Source organism: Rhineura floridana, chromosome 2, assembly GCF_030035675.1.
Source record: "Rhineura floridana isolate rRhiFlo1 chromosome 2, rRhiFlo1.hap2, whole genome shotgun sequence".
Classification (NCBI taxonomy): domain Eukaryota; kingdom Metazoa; phylum Chordata; class Lepidosauria; order Squamata; family Rhineuridae; genus Rhineura; species Rhineura floridana.
Genome location: NC_084481.1, coordinates 46,967,774 through 46,988,945, shown reverse-complemented (window position 1 = coordinate 46,988,945; position 21,172 = coordinate 46,967,774). Strand labels below are relative to the sequence as shown.

Here is a 21,172-nt window from a genome sequence, read left to right as displayed (position 1 = left end):
AAGTTAATATATTTTTCAGAATAGGCTGTGAGAAATCACTTAATTTCAGCTTTGCAATCATTTAATTTATATGTAGAATTCCACATATCAGCAAGACTAGGTTGGTGAAGGGGAGTAAGTGGGAAACAAAACCAATTTACCAGAAAAAAAATGGGATTATTGGGTTTAGCCACTTCCCAAAGGTGCCATTTACTATGACTGCCCCTCAGTCCTATGGGGCACTTAGATGGGAGAGAGGGTGTATAGTTAAATGTAAGAACCATGACTCAGTGACAGAGCAGGGAGTGCTTTTGAGTTTTTTGCATTCAAAAGGTCCCACGTTCAATCCACAGCATGTTCAGGTACGACAGATACATCCCTATCTCAAACCCTGGTGAACTGTTGCCTGTCAGTGTAGATCACTGTTCTTCAACCTTGGGTCCCCACATGTTGTCAGACTATAACTCCCATCAACCCCAGCCAGCTTAGCCAATGGCCAAGGATGATGGAAGTTGTAGTCCAACAATATCTGGGGTCCCAAGGTTGAAGAACAGTGGTGTAGACAATACTGAGATAGATGGATCAATGTTCTGACTCTGTATAAGAAAGCTCCATGTTCCTAAATTCCTACTCTTAAGGACCCATTTCACTGAAAGAAAAACCTGCCGCATCCCTTCCCCACCTTCCACTAAAAGTAAGATACACTGTGCATAAACAGTCCCAGAATAGCATAAGACTAATTTATCTCCCTTTCCCTTGAGTCATCGTGATAGGCATTTTCCTAGTACAAGAATAAAATACTGATTTTGTAACAGCTTCCTATGTAAGAACACAAATAATGTAAGGACATATTCATACTACCAACCGCTTCTAGAATATGCCTGACAGTGAACGGGTAGTTAGCTTCATTGATAACTCTTTTCTATTTAATTCTGTCATCTATTTTACCATTTTTTGCTCAGCTCAGTGTCAGTTTGCCCATGTACAATAGACCATGTTTAACATGTGATGCATAAATCATAAACTACTTTATGTTCTAACAACATGGCTAATTCTACACTTCCACTTTCATACTGACACTTTCCCACTGTAAATAAAACAAGCTCCTTTGCCCTAGGAAAGAGGTGAGGGCATGGGGGGAAAGAGACAGAGAGAGAAGGCAACCATCTCATTTTGGAAACAGCAAGTGGGCAAAGACCAGATAGAAGCATAATTGCTGTAGCACACTTTTTTCCCCCTAGCGAATAGCTCAATCTGCTTGAAAAACTAATAGCAGTGAAATGTGTTTTGCGGTCCATTATTCTTCTGTTCCTCAGCATGGAAACTGTAAGCAGACTCATATTTCAGTGTACCAGGCCATGAAGTCTTGCTGTGGGAAAACTAAATCTAACATCCAGACACACTCAGCCATGACTCAGAACTATTATCACTTGCTAAACACATATTAAGAAAATGTCACACAGACACAAAAACAAGATCATGCAAGAACAACAAAAATGGATTGGCAAGGCAAAAGATACAACTTTTGCAAAACGAGCATAGCAAAAGAAGTATCCAGCTGCTAGCTACAGCATGCACAATTCAAAAGGTGAATTAATTTCTTGTTATCCTATTCCTTATTCAGATCAAATGGATATTGCGTAGTGTATTATTATGCAGCAAAATGATCATGCAAAACTGTTCTGATTAGTAAGCATGCACTGGTAAAGTTCATTTGCTGTTTTCTGTAGCTCAAACCATTAAACAGAAGGTATTTCCATCCAGCACAAAGCCATCTAATCTAAAACTGGAGGGTTTTTTTTAAAAAAAAAACCTTTATTTTGAAGGATGGAAAGTAGCAAATTTTAAAGGATCATCAGCAATATCAGATCTACAAAAATAACTTGGGGGGGCAGCTGAAGAAACCATATATTCATTTGCACCTAGACTAGGAGATTTGTTCCTATAAATATGGGGGCTGGGTAGAGAGAGAGAAGCAAATGCAGCTTCTTGAACCCCTCCTTCTCCTATTTAAAGAGGCCAATATATACGATGAAGTTACTGTTGGTCTGAGCCCATGGGATATACAAAAAGAAAGGAAGGCATCTTTTAAGAATGTGCTTGCTATCTGCAGTTGTTCAAAAGCATTTTTTAAAAATCTGCTGACTGCCATGTCTTTAATCACTTAGCCTTCTAATAACTAGGACTCCTACTGGGAGGAAAGGTGTGCTATAAATCTAAATAATAATAATAATAATAATAAGTAGTAGTAGTAGTAGTAGTAGTAGTAGTAGTAGTAGTATAGTTATTACACTTACTTTTCAGGAAAAGATTTCAAAGATTTCTAAATCGAAATTATCGTCTGCATTTTAAAAAACCAAGCCTTTCATCATCTCCAGATTTCTCAATCCTTCTACATCACAAAAAGGTACTTCTTTCATACAAAACTAATTGAAGAATTCTCAGAAAAGTGCCATTAAATCAGCAATTATTCTGATAACTGTTTGCAGTTACTTTATAATTTTCTCCTGGGTGTTTTGAGTGCTGTTCTTATGAATTTCTTAGCAAGTCTAGCATTTTTTCTTCAAAAAGAGGAAAAGGAAGAATCATTTCAATCAATGCAGAAAATTAATGCACAGTGAGTATCCCATATAGTGGAAGTTATAGAAGTCAATGTTATCTATCACAAGACCTATTCAATTAACAAAAGCCATCTGATGTCCCAGGCAGTGCCAATGATACTTGGCACAGTGGTCTTCTGCCACCACCTCATAAAAGGAGATATCAATATTTACTTCTTATAGAAAACGCCTTCTAAGCCACAACAGCTATTAATGTGATAATTTAATATAGTTTAACCATGGGGAAAATGAAGCTTACAATAATTAATTCTTTTTTTTAAAAAGAGCCTATAATTAAGAGGAAAATTTCCAGTGGACTGGATGAGATACCTCTGTGTTTATGGGATGTTACGATGAGTGTGTGCACTTGCCCTACCTTCAAATATCCCTGGAAGTTCAGATAAAGGATGCAGTGTTCAAATATAGGCTAGGCATTTAAAATCCATTGCATCTAAAGCCCACATCTTGCAGCCAATTACCAGATTTTATGTGGTGATTTTACTCACATGGGCTGTATTCAGTATTTTATTTTCCTGCACCGACAGCTGGAGACATCAGAGGTGAGGTGGGCTCACTCTCACTCCCTCCACACATATGGGCACAATCAATGAGAGGCATCATTAGATCTGGCCCAATAAAGCTGGAAGAACTCCAGAAAACCTAGTAAGTGATCCATTGTGTTCCCTGCCTCTGTCCAAACATGATTATTCTTCACAGTTTCTAAAAATCTTCTTGAAATGCTGGAGCAGCAAATATTTTTCCTTTTCTGGGTCTTTGGTACTACAAAGCTGACTAAAATGGTATCTACACAAAACCCTTAAATACTTAAAGTGCTCTTTGAAAATTATTTGGGCCAAGTGCCTACTTGGCTTCATTATTTAAAGAAGAGTTCCATTCTAAAATAATTCACTCAACAAGGATACAGTTGGAAATTACTAGCACACTCCCATATTTATATCATGACTATGGCTAGTAGACAGTCACATTATAATGCCTCATTTCAGCTTAATATCAAGAGTCTTGGTGTTTTTTTATGATTTCACTTTATATAGACTGGCTCATCCATTCCCATTTTTTAAATGGACTGAGAAGAGCCCTCACACATAAAAATATATAGAATTCACATTCATACTTCAAACTGACAGGCTCTCTCATACATCAGCACTTTTATTCTAGTTTCCTTATTGCCAAGGTTTAAAACATAACACTTTTTATAGGGTAGCCCAATTTTTTGCCTTCCTCCCTCCTCCACAACCTCAGCATGTGCCCATGTCATGTCCTTCCTCTTTTCAGAGCATCCTTTTCAACCTGAAAGCTTTGCATAAATAAGGCTGGCATGAAATCACCACTCTTTCCTTCCAGAAAAATAGTCAATCAAATCATATTCTGCACTATATGCCTGGTATAAACATGTTAAGTCTATGGCTGCATACATTTATGCAACCAAAGCTGCAATCCTATGCATGCTTATCTTAAAAGTAAAACATGCACAGGAGTGACCACAATCCCAAACCTAACTACTAAGAAGTATGTCTCACTTAATTCAGTGTGACATATTTTGGGGCAATTATTGTTCAGATCAGACTGCATTGCTGAAGGCATATCCTCCCCCCCCCACCCCCAACAAAGATGAGAATATAATAGAGGATGCAAGCTTATTCCACTGTCATCTCTGGTCATGCAGATTTGCAGCATTTTGTAGTGGTAGTGCTTCAAAAATCCTCAAAGCCTGTTAGACGACAGACAAATACTGGATAAAGGGATGAGCACACACAGCACAGGAAATAATCTATCAGACCGCATTCAACTCTCATAGATGCCACTTGTCTCCAACCTAAAATGTGCCATATTCTAGCACACAGTCTTTATGGAATTGAAGCACCTGGGCTAATGTTCAACATGGCATACTTCTTCCCCCCACCCCATGAAAAGGAAGATATTTTTAAAGGGCCAGTTAACATTACAGCACAGTGACTGACCACTTGTAATACTAACCTCTCTACAATGCTGACCACTTGTAATGCTGACCTGTCTACAATGCTGACCACTTGTAATGCTGACCTGTCTACAAGAATGCACAAAGAACATAGCTGCTAGCTGCAAAATGCCACCAAGCCATACACAAAGCAATAAACTTCCCCAATGATCTAATTGTATGTTTCTATGTGGAAATTGCAGTTGCCATTTGTGTTTTTGTTATCTAGGTCCTCTGAGTAATTGGGGAAATGATGGCATCATTTCAATAGGCGGAATGACCAATTAAATGTAAAGATGTTTGCAGTTGCTATGAATCTCTACTTGTTAACTCTCTCACTCAGCTGGAAACCATTCTTGCACCGCTGTGACTGAACCCATCAACAAAAGTAGCCACAGCACCTCAGGGCTGAAAGAAAATTCTCCCTGTGCACAGCTTTCTGCATTGCTAACGTGACAATAGTTTTATACTTTCGTCTTATTTAGCTTTGCTGAGATATGAGGATGAAAAGAATAGCCTTAAAATATATACCTAAGCAAAAAAAAAGTATCTTTTAGAATTCCCTCACAACAGTAGATGGACGGTGTCCTTTGACAACATGACTTTTGTAGTAACATCTACTAAGTGATGGCCAAGACTATTTAAGACCATTACTACATATCATGGATGAATCCACATAGCCGTTTTACAATCATCATATAATCTATTATATGTATTAAACAAACTTTCCTCCTCTAAACAACAGCTCCTCTAAACAGCAGCTAAAGAAAAGGCTGCAACCCAACATACAATACAAAACGAAGAAAACTGAAAATCTTGAAGATAGGTTTATTGCATGCAAACATGAAAGTTGGCTAGACCAGGGGTGACAAACCTCAGGCCCAGAGACCAAATGTGGTCCCTGGGCCTCTCTGTCTGGTTCTCTGAAATTTACCGCAGGCTACATCCTCTCTCCCCAGACCCTCTCTCCCCATCCTCACACAACACGTGGTGTTGTCTGGCTGGAATGTGTCCTTGAACTCTGTTCACACTTCTTGCTTGCCTGGATGAAGGATGCGGGTGGGAAGTGTGGGTGGGGATGTGCGTAGAAACTAGCCTATTGTACAAAGGTAAAATGTGCATTCATTGCTCTCTCCACTTTTGCTGCTGGCCCCACCCACCACTGGCATATGGCCCTCAGAAGGTTGCCCAGAAGGGAATGTGGTGCTTGGGCTGCAAGTTTCCCCACCCCTGGACTAGACTGAGGAGTAAGTTTTAAGAATTATAATGTGAATCAAGTATTCCTCCATATTATTTTTAAATGAGTGTAATTTGTTTCCAAGAAAGATCTTTGTAGGCATCAGCTTCTAAAAGCTTTTCTAGAGTATCATGAGTAAAAGATTCTACGCTTGCTTTTCAGATAAAATAAAGCAATACATTTGCCATTAACATTTCATTAGAACAAAAGTGAAAATATTAAAGAGACAGAGATGGAGCATGAGCCACAGTTGTTTAATACATATCCTTACACCTAACCATTTCTGACAGTTTACCAGCTTCGGTCAAAAAAGCATCTGCACAAGTAAAATAGAGTATTATCAAGATTTTTAACCACTACTAACTTTTACTTAACTTGGACTACAGCTATACCAGGAATATACAATGTGGTGCCCTCCAGATGTTGCTATGCTACAACTTCTATAATCCCTGACCACTGGCCATGCTGCCTGGGACTAATAGGAGTTGTGAGTGCAGCGGCATCTGGAGAGAACTATGTTGGCTAGTCCTGAGCTATACATTCATTACCATATACAGTATGATTACAGAAGACTATTGTAGCCTTTGCCAACCTGGTGCCCTCCAGATGTTTTGGACTTCAATTTTCATAAGCTGCAGCTAGCAGAGGATGATGAAGGCTGCTGTATTCTACAGCAGCTTTCTTCTTTTTGCTTTCACTATTAAGTATTCAACATGGAGGCACTTCACATGTAATATTAAACCATGTTTGTATGATGAGGATGAACCACCATAAGCCTTCCTCTCCTCCTCCAGCATGGTCATGAAGATATGAGACTAAAGTTTAGTTTATAAAGTTTGCTTGTTTTCATTAACCACAATTTGTCTCAATTTGGATGTCATTTTAAATTTCTCCTCATGGCTGCACTTGATCAGGTGGAGGGTAGCACCCAACTCAAGGTTCACTGCAGCTCATAACACTAAACCATGGCTGGTTTTGCATGTAATGCTTAACCAATATCCTGTTCCATCATACTAAGACATCATGACCAACAATTTAAAAGGCCTATAGCTAAATGTATGTTAATATACAACCAGCTAAATTTAATTGGGTCTCGCAACTTTTTGTGCAGACTGGGGGGAGGGGGGACACAGGGAGAAGCAGCAGCCATCACACATACCTTTCCACCATTTCATGCTTCTCCTAATTTACAGAAGCCCTTGTAGAACACAAAACGTTGCTAGAATCTTTTCCTCATTCTTGATCATCATTAGGCTCTTATAACCATTCAGACTTTTGGGAGGGAAATCTAAGAACCCTAATTTCTCTGTATTATCCACTTATAATGATGGCTGTCCTCTATGATTGAAGGTGGCAGATTGCCTGTAGATATTACACTGGCTCACCCAACAGTGCTGAGATCTGATAATGCTGGTTTCAATATCATTTCAAAAATGTGAAAATGTAATTTTATATCAGGTCACCTAATTTGGCATGGCCATGCTCCAAGTGGTTTTTATGATGAAGGCTATCAGAATGCACCACTGTCCAAAGTATTTCCAAAGTCTGTTGTAGATCAATGGCATTGTTTCAAGGACTCTTTTACCATGTTTCAAGCTTTAAAATCACTCTTCTTGGAAAATGTGTGTTCAGAAGCTATACAACCAGGCCAATATGCAGCATTCCTCAGAGCAACAGGAGCAAGCATTGATTATGAGTTATGAAGTCAACTTGCTTCCAGTGTTTCAACCAGATATTTTAAAGCAGTCTTTGCATTCCACAAGCCAGAGAGGTTCTTCACACATGGAAACCTACAGAACATGAACCTGAGTTGAATCTGGACTCCCTGGGTAGATTATGGGCATCTTCCTGCCTTCAAGAGAATGGACCTCCTTTTTCAGACATTGGAGGAAGATATGATCAGTCTTGGTGATATTACTAGTAGGAAAGGAATCCTATGTGTCTGCAATATAAATTCCTTCTCCTTGATGTTTTAAATGGAAAGAATTTGAACTACCAACTTGAAGTTGCTCAGAATGATAGGACTTCCTTTCCCCCTGTGTGCATGGACTTTCCATCATCCCAGTAGGCTGCACCAGCTGAGGAAAGCAGACACCAAGCAACTTCATACAAACTGGAATACATCCTACCTTCCTCTCAAATTGTGCAAAGTATATAAATCTATTGGAACTTCTCAACTAGACCAAACATTTTTATGAGCAGGCTGTGATTTGAGCACATTCTTATTTGTAGTTTTTTTTAAAAAATAATGGATGCCTTGCTTTTTAATAGGTGTCCTTAGCTATAAACAGTCTAACTGGGCCTTTCACCAAAATGTTGAAGAACAAAATCTATCTACTTAAAGAAATTGACAAAAATTGAACAGATTTTATTTTCTGAAGAGTTACAGTTCTTTAAAAAAGATTCATACTCTAAAAAAGTACAGAAATTATACACTGAGACACCTGCATTAATATGTGCATCATGTAAACAGTAAAGAATTTGTACAATACCTTATTGTGGTCACTTAAGGCTCTGTGCACCTATCAAGGAGTCCAAAACATGGGAACCAGTTCCTTGTTGGTGTAGTAGGTACCAAAGGACCAAGATAAATGCCACCTGTGTGACCAGCCTGGGCCAGGAAACTTCCAAGCTGCTCTTCCAGATGCCACTTGAGATTCCACGAGACAAGAGCCAAAAGTCAGGCTCTGTGCCCTTTGAGCTCCAAGCCCCAAAAGGTTATTCAGTAGCAGTTTGATCAAGAAGCCAAAGACTGCTTTCAGTTCCAAAGGTCAGACTCAAGAAACCAGGCCAGAATAGATGAGGTAGGTTTATTAATATTTAAAAGTAGTAGCATATATCAGTGAGAAATATTATAAAAGGTTATTAAGAGTACAGAACTACATTTGAGAATTATAAGAGAAGAATAAAAACAACAAAAACTAAATTGCCTAACACTAATACACACCAAAAGGGCAATTGACCCCAAAAGAAACCAGCAAGCAGCACAGAGATATTCATAGATGTCAGGAACCAGGATGTGAGGCACAAGCCAAAGGGGCAAGGCCTAATAACAGCAAACCAGTCTTCCAATCAGAGAACTAGCTGACTATAAAGTTCCAAAACTGGGATCTCCCCAGAGAGGCATCCATTCCAATTGGAAGGGCAGCCACAGTGTCCTTGAAGTATAGCTTCTACCAGATAATGTGGGTGCAAGGATGAGCTCATATCCAATTAGTGGGAAAGAAACATTTTCACACAGGCCAACCCTCTATCCAGAGGCCTGAGCAAAGGAACCATTTTACTGAATTAAAGAAATATTTTTCTTGACAGCACCCACGCTGATGTTTTCTTTCAGCCCTACCCTATTTCACTTACAGAGAGATAACAGCAAGGAAATGGGTGAAATAATAGAATGACAAAGGTTCTGGCTGAAATAAGCATTTGGAAAGTCTATCTGAATGCTCTATGGTCATTCTACAGAGTCCCCATATCTCAAGGATGAGGAGCCTGTGGCCCTTTAGATGTTGCTGGAGTAGCCATGCTGGCTGGGGATAATGGAAGTTGTAGTACAGCAGTACCTGGAAGGTCATCAATTCCCCATCCCTGCCATGGCTGCTTCCAAGTTGTTCCACTTGGTACCATCTCTCTTATCATTATTCTACCTTATTTTCTCATTCTCCCTCTTACCTAGACAAGTCATATGAACTTGTCCCCTGGGAAGGCATAATTTCTCTTTCAGTCAGGCACATGTCATGTCATGGTCTTTGAAACCATGCCTCTGAATACACCACCCATTTCTAATCCTCCTTGCCCCTTGACTATGTGGGTAGCTCCTTCACCGAAAGCTTACTACCAATCCTTAGTTAAATCTAATCCTTGTCCACCCTCCTACAAACAGTGCATCCTGACACTGGGATGCCCTTTGTCCAAACAGAGTAAATCCTGATCCTTTCTGCCCCTAGTCTTGTCTATCAATTCATACTCCATACCTGTTAACCTTATTCTTTTCATACAGAGGTTACTGAACATCCCAATGTCCAGAACCCAGTATAATCCCAGTGTATGGTCTGGACACCTTGCCAAGGGTGAACGAGTCTGGGAATAGTCAGTGCCAGGATACCCCATGTGTGCTGCCTCAGGTTCCATGATGGCAGAAAGGCAGTATATAAAATGTGATAAAAGAGCCATCTTCATCAATTAATGAAACTATTTGGCATTTTCTCCATGTACCAATGGATGGAAGCTATGCAAGAAGTGCAATTGTGCCTGCTGTATCTGCACTGCTGCATGACCCAGTTTTGGTCAAACTGGAATTCAACTTTTTTTCTATCATGGAAATGAGACAGTTACGTGCATATGAAATGGTAAAGGGCTCTGGCCCCAGCCTTGGCTCATAAGTAAGAAGAAGCAACAACTCAGAAAGAAAGCTGTCAACAAAAATCCAGCTTGAAAGTAAAGGATTCATCTGACAGCTGTCTTAACTCAGCAGCAGGCGAGCTGAAAGGGGGCTGAACACCTCTGTAGAGGGAAGCCAGCTCCAATTATCCATCCCTCATATTCCTTTTTCCTCCTTCTCCACCCATCCCCCTCACCCACTGCCAGTCTTCACTCTATGATCCCCTAACTTTGGTTGCATCAGAACTTATGTTCTGTTATGTTATGCATTTTTGAAGCGGGAGGCAGAAGGAACTGTTATTTGATAATAAATTATTGTTCCTCTAAGCTCTGCCTCCCCCCTTCCTAACCCTCTTCTATAATTGTGTTACTGCTTTTTTCTCATTCTATAAATAATTGACAAAGTTAAGGACAGTCTCCATTATTAGTTGACATTTGTGAGGGCAGGCTACTACATTAAGCTTTGGACGTTCAAAAAGGTTTTCCTCCCAAGAACAAAAGATGGGAAAATATAAAATTAATCTTCTACCATTCTTCCAACTTCTATTTCAAGGCTACTATAATGAGTTCACTGTCTCTCTGGATAGTGATTTACTGAAAGACTGTCACAAAGTCAATTTTGCCATAAGATATGTTATCACGGTTTGATTTAAGTTTCACTGTTCGGGGAAACCTTGATAAAAATGATGCAATACACCTGAAAATGAGTAGAGGGCAAGTCTTTGTAGAAGTCAAATGAAAGTTTACTGAAAATAACTTCACATTAAAATTAATTTGCTAAAAGTTTGCATTTTGGCAACTTCAATGAAGCTGTACAAGAGCAGCGCAAATTTATGGTGTAAATTTCAACGTTATGCTGACATTTCATCTTTTTTCAATGACTAGGGGCTAAACTGCATGTTATAGCATATTACAATAACTGCATCTTGCAGCAGAGTTCAGAGGATTTTATCTCAGAAGAATAATAAATACATATATATTTAAAAATAATAAAAATAATTCAAGATACAAATGAGCCTTTTGACTGTGCACAAGTAATCAATCCAGAAAGACTTGAATTAACCATAGTTTCCAGTGTTGTTCAACCATGGACAACTCTGGCGACCAGCTTCAAAAAAAGCCAAGGTATTAGATCAATTTCAAACCATGTGGAAAATACACAGTGTAACAGACAGTAGGTAAGTGAAACTACAGGAGAGAATGACAAGTTGAATGCAACTGAACTAGTGCAGTTATACACACACATGCTGCATTAACCTAAGCACTTCCTGGTTCCTGGATACAATTCTTAATTGCTTTTATTTGACCCAAATGTCAATGTTCTTGTAATGGCCCTCCTCAACAAGAAAAAAAGTGTCTGATGATATTGCTTACCAATATGGATTTTAAAATTTCTCTTACTGGCAAACAAAAAGCAATACCTTTGCTTTTTGGTATTAAATAGAACATCTTTCCCTCCTACAATATTATTGGTTTCATTCACATTTTAACTAAGTTTGTATGTAATTTACTAACCATATCTGCAAATACAAGATGAAGAATCCTACCAATTTCTTAAGGCCCATTCACATTACAAGTAAGATACGTCCCCCCCAAAAAACCCACCCTTTCCCCAATACATTACCTCCTGTTCATCATATTAAAATGCCTACCTATTTAATTTGGGGACAAAGCAGTTTTATTAAACAAATTTCCCCATATGCTCTTTGAACATAAGGTTTATAGACTTTGTAAAGATATTGCATTTTGGGGGCAAGATGCTGGAATGTGTGGTTAAAATCCATCTCCAAGAGATTTTATGGATGAGACATTATCTTGAACCATTCCAGTATGGCTTCTGAAACCCGATGCCTTGATACAGTGGTGTCTGCAGCATTCAATCTTGCTCCCTATGCTATTTAACAGTGATGTGAAATTGCAGGGGAAGATCATATAGAGATGTGAAGTTGCTTGACACCAATATTTGGATGATGTACATTTCCTTACCATCTTGGGTGACATCCACATCAGACATTTATTCCACTTTAAACAGTCATGGCTTCCCCCAAAGAATCCTGGGAAGTATAGTTTGTGAAGGGTGCTGAGAGTTGTTAGGAAACTGTTACTCCTCACAAAGTTCCAGTTCCCAGAATTCTCTGGGAAGAGGGGCTGACTGTTAAACAACTCTGGCCACTGGAGCTCTGTCAGGGGAATAGGGGTCTGCAGATACTATGGATGTTCTGAACCATCGCCCAAGGCGAGCAATAGGCTAGATGCAGACAAGCTGAAACAATCCTGTTGATCAGGAGTCCAACCAATCCAGTGATAAGAAGTCAGCCTGTTCTAGATTGTGTTGCACTCCCCTCAAAAGATCAGCTTTGCAAGTGGTGAGCACTTCTGGACCCAGCTTTGCTCATTGATGTCAGAGTGGCGGCAGGATCCAGGAATAATTTTGCTCAGCTTTGGCTCATGTGCCAACTGTATCCTTTTCTAATGAGATCAGACCAGGCTATCCTCATGAATGAATTAGAGTAGATTACTGTATATGTTCTATGTGGACCTGGCCTTGATGATCATTTGGCGATTTCAACCACTGCAGGATGCTGACTGAAGAATTCTGATCAGTGCCAGGTTTTGGGATCATGTGTGTGATTCAGTTCAAGGTGCTGGCTATCACCTTAAAAGGTTAGGACTAAGATACCTAAACAGCTTTAGGTATAAGCCTAAAAAACTTAGGACTAAGGTACCAAAAGGACCATTCCCTATATGAATCCACCCACTCTCCAAGTTAATTTGGTAAGGCCCTTCTGTATGTCCCCATGTCTTCTGAGATACAGCTGTGAAAGGATCTTTTCCATTGTGGCTTCCACAGTTTTTGGTATTATTTCTCCTTTTTATATTTTATTGCCTTATTGCAGTTTTGATTGATTTTCATTATTGTTTTGCTAGGCAATTGTACTATTATGTAAGCAAAACAGCTGGGCACCCAACAAGGAGGTGGAGAAACAAGACATAAGCAAATAAAATACAGCTTGACATGTTTATGCATAGGTGCTTTTTACTGCCCAAAATGAACAACATTAATATACTTACTTTGAAATTATGTTCAACAATTCAGAAACCCACTAAAAAGAAAACACGGCTACTTGTTTTCAGACTAGATTATATTCATTTTATGCAAATATGTTCAACTCAGGTTACACTAACTACGTAGGTTATAATTAATGCCATTAAAAGAAACCTGTTGTATCACCAAGAACTTGTTAGCTAAAGTCCAGGTATAGCTGTCGTAGTTCCTGTAGTCAACTCACTCACTCACTATATTCTAGCTGAAGCGTGTTCTGGAACTGTGAAACCCCAAACTTATCTAGAGATAGAGGATGTTTTTTAAAAAAATATTTAACAAGCATAGTACCAGCTCTTGGCACAGAGTCCTACTCTAGCAAAAGCTATATATTAAGTTTTTGTCACAAAATACCAAGAAACAAGTATTGCCAAGCCATGCAATTAAAGCAGGAGCTCAAATATTTTAAAAACATTCCTGGATCACTAGGACAGAAGATACTTCCCCCTCACATTAACAGGCATACTAGTACGTGAAGGCTGGAGAGTAAAGAGTTTCAATTAATCACTGTGTGCTGTGCAGCACTAAGGCATAACTAAACTCAAAAATATAGTCACCACAATGCAATCTTCTCTAGCTACTAATATTTCTTTGGTAGCAGAATATGAACCTCTATATGAAGAAATGGTTGACACAACAGCTTTAATGGCAATGTGATAGGGAAGCAGAATATTTTAAAACCAAACCATTTAAAATCTTTGACTTAGGTCAAACATTAAAAATCCTTGATTCATCACATTGCTATTCCATGCCACTCGAGGGTGGGGGTGGGTAGTGCTTCTGAACTTCATGAAACGACTCTTCACATATTACATGAAATGCACATAGAGGGTGGAGCTAGACTGCATTCACTAGTGCTGCCCTCTACGTGTGGTTGAAAACCGATGAAAGCATGTACATGCATAAACTTTATGGGTGTGATCAGGGACTCTGGGTAATCCGGAGTACCAATCACACATACAGGGGTATTATTCTTATTTTTCTCCTCCCTTTCCTTCTCCTTATTCTTCTTATTGTTTATTAGATGCATTAGTCACTTGTTAACCAACGGTCTCAAAGCAAGCTACGACAATGTAAAAACAAAAACATCATACTATCCACAAGAAACTTTGGCAGCACGAGTAACAAACATTTATGGTGGAACATCACTAATTCTCATGGTGTTTCCTTTCTGTTAAATATCTGCATTTCAACTAAACTTCAAGGATTTCTTTAGCAATAATCAGGTGGCTGATCAGGGAGGAGTTGCTCTTTCCCAGCTTTGTCCACCCGGGTATTTGGTTCAGCACTGTGGTAGATCTGAGGGCCGGGGAGGGGGGGTCGCTGTGGTCTATAGGAGTTCTTTCCCTCTCACCAAGCACCCTGTCCAGACGGCGACTGGTCTGGAATGTCTCCACCTTGTATTGGGCCAGGGAGACAGACTAGGAATACTGTTGGTGTACCGTCCACCTTGCTGCCCAACAGCTTCCTTAGCTGAGCTGACAGAGATAGTCTCGGAGGTGCTCTTGAGATCCCCTAGACTTTTGGTACTGGGGGATTTCAACGTCCATGCCGAGGCTGTCTTATCTGGCACAGCTCAGGACTTCATTGCCTCCATAACAACAATGGGGCTGTCTCAATTTTCTACCGGCCCAACGCATGTGTCGGGACATACTCTTGATTTGATCTTCGCCACTGGACATGGAGATGGTGATCTGGTGGTGGGGTGTTTTTCATCTACCCCATTGTCATGGACAGATCACCGCTTGTTGAGATTTAGACTCACAGCAGCTCTTTCCCTCTGCAAAGGTGGAGGATCTATTAAGTTGATCCGCTCCCGGAGCCGGATGGATCCCGTAGGTTTTCAGAGGGCTCTGGGAGATTTTCCAGCTGATAGGACTGGTGCTCCTGTTGAGGCCTTGGTCGCACTGTGGAATACGGAACTGACCCAGGCTATTGACACGATTGCTCCCGCGCGCCCCCTCCGGTATAGAGCTCATACAGCTCCGTGGTATACTCCGGAGCTAAGAGCAATGAAACAAGAGAGGAGGAGGCTGGAGTGCAGATGGAGGAAAACTCCCAGTGGATACAATCATGCCTTGGTAAGTGCCACCAATAAGTTGTATACAAAAGCGGTAAGGACAGCAAAGAAGCTCTATTTTGCTGCCTCTATTAGATCATCTTTATGCCGCCCAGCGGAGCTTTTTAAAGTCGTGCGAGGGCTCTTACACTCTGGCCCCCACGATACTATGGAAACATCTGAGACCCACTGCAACGAAATTGCTGGACACTTTCAAGATAAGATCGCATGTATCCGCAGGGACCTTGACTCTGATGTTGTGACAGATGAATCCATTGAAGTGTCCGGAGCACGGCCTTGTCCTTCTTTATTGGATGAGTTTCAGTTGGTGCAGCTCGAGGTGCTTGGAATGGTTCGGGCAACCACGTCTGTTCTGGATCCTTGCCCATCTTGGCTAGTGAAAGCTAGCAGGGCTGGGACCACCGGTTGGGCCAAGGAAGTGGTTAACGCCTCCTTGAGGGAGGGAGTAGTCCCTGGTAGCCTCAAGGAGGCAGTAGTGAGACCTCTTTTAAAGAAACCCTCCTTGGACCCAGATAATTTGAATAACTATAGACCGGTGGCGAATGTCCCTTTTTTGGGCAAGGTTTTGGAGCGGGTGGTTGCCAGCCAACTCCAGGCGCTCTTGGATGAAACCGATTATCTAGATCCGTTTCAGTCCGGTTTCAGGCCCGGTTTTGGCACCGAAACAGCCTTGGTCGCCCTGTATGATGACCTTTGTCGGGAGAGGGACAGGGGGAGTGTGACTCTGTTGATTCTCCTTGATCTCTCAGCGGCGTTTGATACCATCGACCATGGTATCCTCCTGGGGAGACTCGCGGAGTTGGGTGTCGGGGGCACTACTTGGCAGTGGTTCCGCTCCTACTTCGCGGATCGTCACCAGAAGGTAGTGCTTGGGGAACATCACTCGACACCATGGACTCTCCATTGTGGAGTCCCCCAGGGATCGGTCTTGTCCCCCATGCTTTTCAACATCTACATGCAGCCGCTGGGTGCGGTCATCAGGAGTTTTGGAGTGCGTTGCCATCAGTACGCTGATGACACGCAGCTCTATTTCTCCTTTTCATCTTCTTCAGGTGAGTCTGTTGATGTGCTGAACCGTTGCCTGACCGCGATAATGGACTGGATGAGAGCTAATAAACTGAGACTCAATCCAGACAAGACCGAGACATTGTTGGTGAACGCCTTCCCTGCTCAGATGGTGGATGCTTACCCTGTTCTGGATGGGGTTACACTCCCCCTGAAAGAACAGGTACGTAGTTTGGGGGTTCTTCTCGACTCTTCCTTGTCTCTCGAGGCCCAAGTGGCCTCGGTGGCACGGAATGCGTTTTACCATCTTCGTCTGGTAGCCCAACTACGCCCCTATCTGGACAGGGACGACCTCGCCTCAGTTGTCCACACTCTGGTAACTTCAAGATTGGATTACTGTAATGCGCTCTACGTAGGGCTGCCCTTGAAGACAGTTCGGAAGCTTCAGCTGGTGCAGAACGCAGCTGCCAGATTATTGACGAGGACCAGTCGGTCTTCACATATAACACCTGTCTTGGCGCGTCTGCACTGGCTTCCTATTTGCTTCCGGGCGAGATTCAAGGTGCTGGTTTTGACCTATAAAGCTTTACACGGCGTGGGACCTCAATACCTTGTGGAACGCCTCTCTCGCTATGAACCTACCCGCTCACTTCGTTCAGAATCTAAGGCCCTCCTCCGGGTACCAACCCATCGGGAAGCCTGGAGGGTGGTTACGAGATCTAGGGCCTTTTCTGTGGTGGCCCCTGAGTTGTGGAACAGCCTCCCCGAAGAGGTACGCCTGGCGCCTACACTTCCATCTTTTCGGCGCCAGGTAAAGACCTTTTTATGCTCCCAGGCATTTTAATCTTCTTAATCTTTTTTAATCTTTTAATCTGTATTTTTAATTTTTGTAGTATTTATTTTGTTTTTGCTGTGCTTTTTGTTGTTTGTTTGTATATGTTTTTGTATTTTTATTATGATATATTGTATTTTATCTTGTTTGTTCACCGCCCTGAGAGCTATTTTGCTAAGGGCGGTATATAAATTGAAATAATAAAATAAAATAAAAATAAATAAGAGAAGAAGTGGCTTAAAATCCAAAGGTTATTTCTTGCACATTACTAATACTACATACTGAATTGCCTCATTCTGAGTCTAACAAATGTCTTTAAGAAGGTATGTCACTCTTAGTGCTTAAGGATAAACTAATAACTTTAAAGCAGTTTTTTTTAAAATTGCAATCCAAATAAGATTTCATCACTAAGCCTCCACTTGTGTGCATATTTGAAGATCAATCAAGTTATCAGAATTCCCAGGAGTTTAATGTGCAATGGTTGGCTTGTTGCTCTTTGGCAAAAACAGCTCCCATAATCAGACTCTACCCAACTCTTAATAGAAATTCTCCAGTGTGCTCTTCAGGTCAAATCAGCAACCCTATTTAACTATCAGCTCAGCAGCTGGTGGCAAGAGATTTATAGTGGAGATGGATAAAGCCAAAAATCCTAAGAGATGTTCACTGCTTAAACTAGTGTTAACACCAACTCAATGCAGAGAGTTACAAAGCAAGCTATATAAAAATGAGAGATCATGCCAACGAAGGTACAAAATGTAAGCACTTCTCACTAGGCAGAATGGAGTGATGGAAGCAACAGAGACTGAATACAGTTTGTAGAATAGTTATCTCTTATTGCGCTCTCAGCTTTTGTTTGTGGCAAACAGATTTACTACTAAGGCTTTAAAAAGGAGAAGAAAAAAACCACCCAAACTGCATAACAACCTGTGAATAGCAAAACAGGTTGCACAGTTTCTACACTTGCTGTAGCATTTGTCTTTAACATTAAAAACAGCAAAAATAAAACTCCTTATCTTGGACTTGCTGTTGTAAATTTGGCTGGAATAGAAATATTGCCTGCCCTTTCCCTCTAGAAGACAAATGCACACAGAGAAGCCCACAATCTGTAATAGTCACAAAAGAAGTTAAAATAAAATTAAATCGCTTTCAAGCACTCCTCGAATACCATTACTATTGGGGAGGGGAGAGTAAATGAGAATGCACTAATAAAGCAATCCTATACAGGTTTACTCAGAAGTAAGTTTCACTATGTGTAATGCAGTTTTCTCCCAGGTACATGGGATTCTAGGTTCCAAGTTCCTAATAACCATGAGATCCGCTCCAGTACAGAGACTGGAGGGCTGGATTAGAGTGTGGAAAAACTCAGTTTCAAGTCCCCGTTATATTATAAAGCTCACTGATCAAGTCACCATGTCTCAGAATAAGAAACAGAACCATGCTGAAGCAGTACCAGCATGGTTTCTGCAAGGGTAAATCCTGTCTCACTAACCTATCAGAGTTCTTTGAGAGAGTCGACAAGCATATAGATAGAGGTGATCCAGTTGAGATAGTGTACTTGGACTTTCAAAAAGCTTTCACCAAAAGGACCTCACCAAAGACTTGTGAGTAACCTTAGCAGTCATGGAATAAGAGGAGAGGATCACTAGGTGGTTAAGAAACAGCAAGGGAGCTGGAAGAAATGGACAGTTTTCCCAATGTAGGGATGTAGAAAGTCAAGTCCCCCAGGATCGGTATTGGGACCTAGGCTTTTTTACTTGTTAATAGATGATCTAGAGTTAGGGATGAGCAGTGAGGTAGCCACGTTTGCCGACAATACTAAATTCTTCAGGGTTGTTAAAACAAAAAGAGTTTGTGAAGAGCTTCAAAAGAACTTTTCTAAACTCAGTGAATGGGCAATAAAGTGGCAAATGCAACTCAATGCAAACAAGAATAAAGTGATGTATGTGTTGGGGCCAAAAATCTCCATTTCACTTATAAGCTAATGGGGTTTGAACTGGAAGTGACTGACCAGGAACAAGACCTTGGGGCCATAGTAGATAACTTGATGACGATATCAATCTAGTGTGTGGCAGTTGTGAAAAAGGCAAATTCCATGCTTATTAATAAAGGGATTGAAAATAAAAGTACCAATATCATAATGATGTTATACAAATCTATAGTGCAACCACATTTGGAATACTGTGTACAGTTCTGGTTGCCTCACCTAAAAAAAGAATACTGTAGAGTTGAAAAAGGTTCAGAAAACGGCAACCAGAATGATCAAGAAGATGGAGCAACTCCCCTATGAGGAAAGATTGCATTTGGGGCTTTTTTGTTTAGAAAAAAGGCAAGTAAGCAGTACCATGATTGAAGTGTATACAATTATGTGTGGTCTGGAGAAAGTGGATAAAGAGAAGTTTTTCTCCCTCTCTCATACGACTAGAATTCATTGACATTCAATGAAGCAGAATGTTGGAAGTTTCAGGACAGACAAAAGAAAATACTTCACACAGCACATAAACTATGGAATTTGGTCCCACATGAGGCATTAATGTCCACCAACTTGGATGCATTTAAAAGAGGATTAGGCAAATTCATGGAAGAAAAGATGGATATGTTCCACCTCCACTGTTGGAGACAGCATGCTTCTGAATATCAGTTACTGTAAACTGTAGGAGGAGAGGGTGCTGTTGCACTCAGATCCTGCTTGTGCTCTTCCCATAGGCATCTGGTTGGCCACTGTGACAACAGGATGCTGGACTAGATGAGCCACTGGCCGGATCCAGCAGGCTCTTCTTATGTTCTCAGCACAACCTACCTCAAGACGGTTGTAAGGCTAAAACACTACTTTGAGCTCTTTGTTGGAAGAGTAGGTTGTTGTTTTCAGTTACTAACTATATTTTTATTCCACTTTTCAGACAATTATAATCTCCAAACTGGGTAACATCAGACTTACAAACTAAAAAAAACTAGACACACAATGGAGGGGAATCAATTCTTCAAACATTTATCTTCAGTTTGGGCCAGCATGATCTTCCATTGCTGGTGTGTTCTTGCTTCAACTGCACTTGGGGTTCTTGTTCATGCCTGCAGAATGCCCATTTGAGGCATCTGATTTGAATTATTTTGACGTTTGGCAACTAGTTTTTGGGATTTTCATGTTGAAAGCTGTACTGGGCTGAAGACAAGATAGGTTTGTTCATTACAGATTGCTATACTACAGGCATGGGTGGGGGGACATGGATAAACAAAGAGCCTGGTTCAAACCCTGGAAGCTCAATGACCCACTGAGTCCTTGCTATCTCCTCTACTTTTCATTCTTTGTGATCAAGGCTTGTATTTTAGCAAGATGAGAAATCATGTAATTGACTATTTACAGAAAGTATGGATTGTTACCTGCAAAGACACCAATTTTTGCAGGGATTTTTTTTTTTTTTTAGGAAAGGTAAAGACTGCAAAATATGAGTGAACACAACCCCAGACATGGAAGGTATATTTCTAACATGAAAAAGAGCAGATTTCCACTTACTAGCTATGTATGTGAAAGAATATGTGCAGGAAGATCTGGACATGGAGGCCCCTATACACATATCAGAGTCAGCACTGTCCTCTTCCCAAGCAGCTGAATGGGCTTTGACAAATCAGAAACAAATGCTGAATCATCATTTCTATTAGAAAAGCTATGTACAAAAGTTTATGTAGAGCAAAAATAGATGTTATCCTAAGACAGTAGAAGGGAGATGATAAGAGTATCATCTTCTAGTTAGTTAAGGACATAGAGAAAGATCTGAGTAGAGGACAGATTACTATATTTCCACAGAAATACATTATGGAATGAGTGTACAATGTATACATGTAAAATTGGAATGAGTGTGTAATAAAAAGAGTTTTGGTTTGTCACCATGATATCTGGCTAGGCAAGCTACAGTAGAAGTTTCAAAATCTGATGACCTGTGGAGGAAGAGAATTGGGGTGAAAGATAAGAGAGCACATGAATCTACAGCA

General features: G+C 40.6%; 1 protein-coding gene across 2 annotated transcripts in view; it reads right to left on the bottom strand.

Moving 5' to 3' along the window:
* The window catches only part of STK39 (serine/threonine kinase 39), a 172,269-nt gene that overhangs the window by 19,916 nt on the left and 131,181 nt on the right, over window positions 1–21,172 (bottom strand). The window contains exons 15-16 of one of the 2 annotated variants that reach the window (XR_009760478.1): window positions 21,069–21,118; window positions 20,697–20,798 (exon numbers count right to left, since the gene is read on the bottom strand). The exons of the other annotated variant lie outside the window; for it this stretch is intronic. The gene's annotated coding sequence lies outside the window, so the exon portion shown is untranslated. The remainder of the gene's footprint in view (window positions 1–20,696; window positions 20,799–21,068; window positions 21,119–21,172) is intronic. 2 annotated transcript variants of the gene reach the window in all.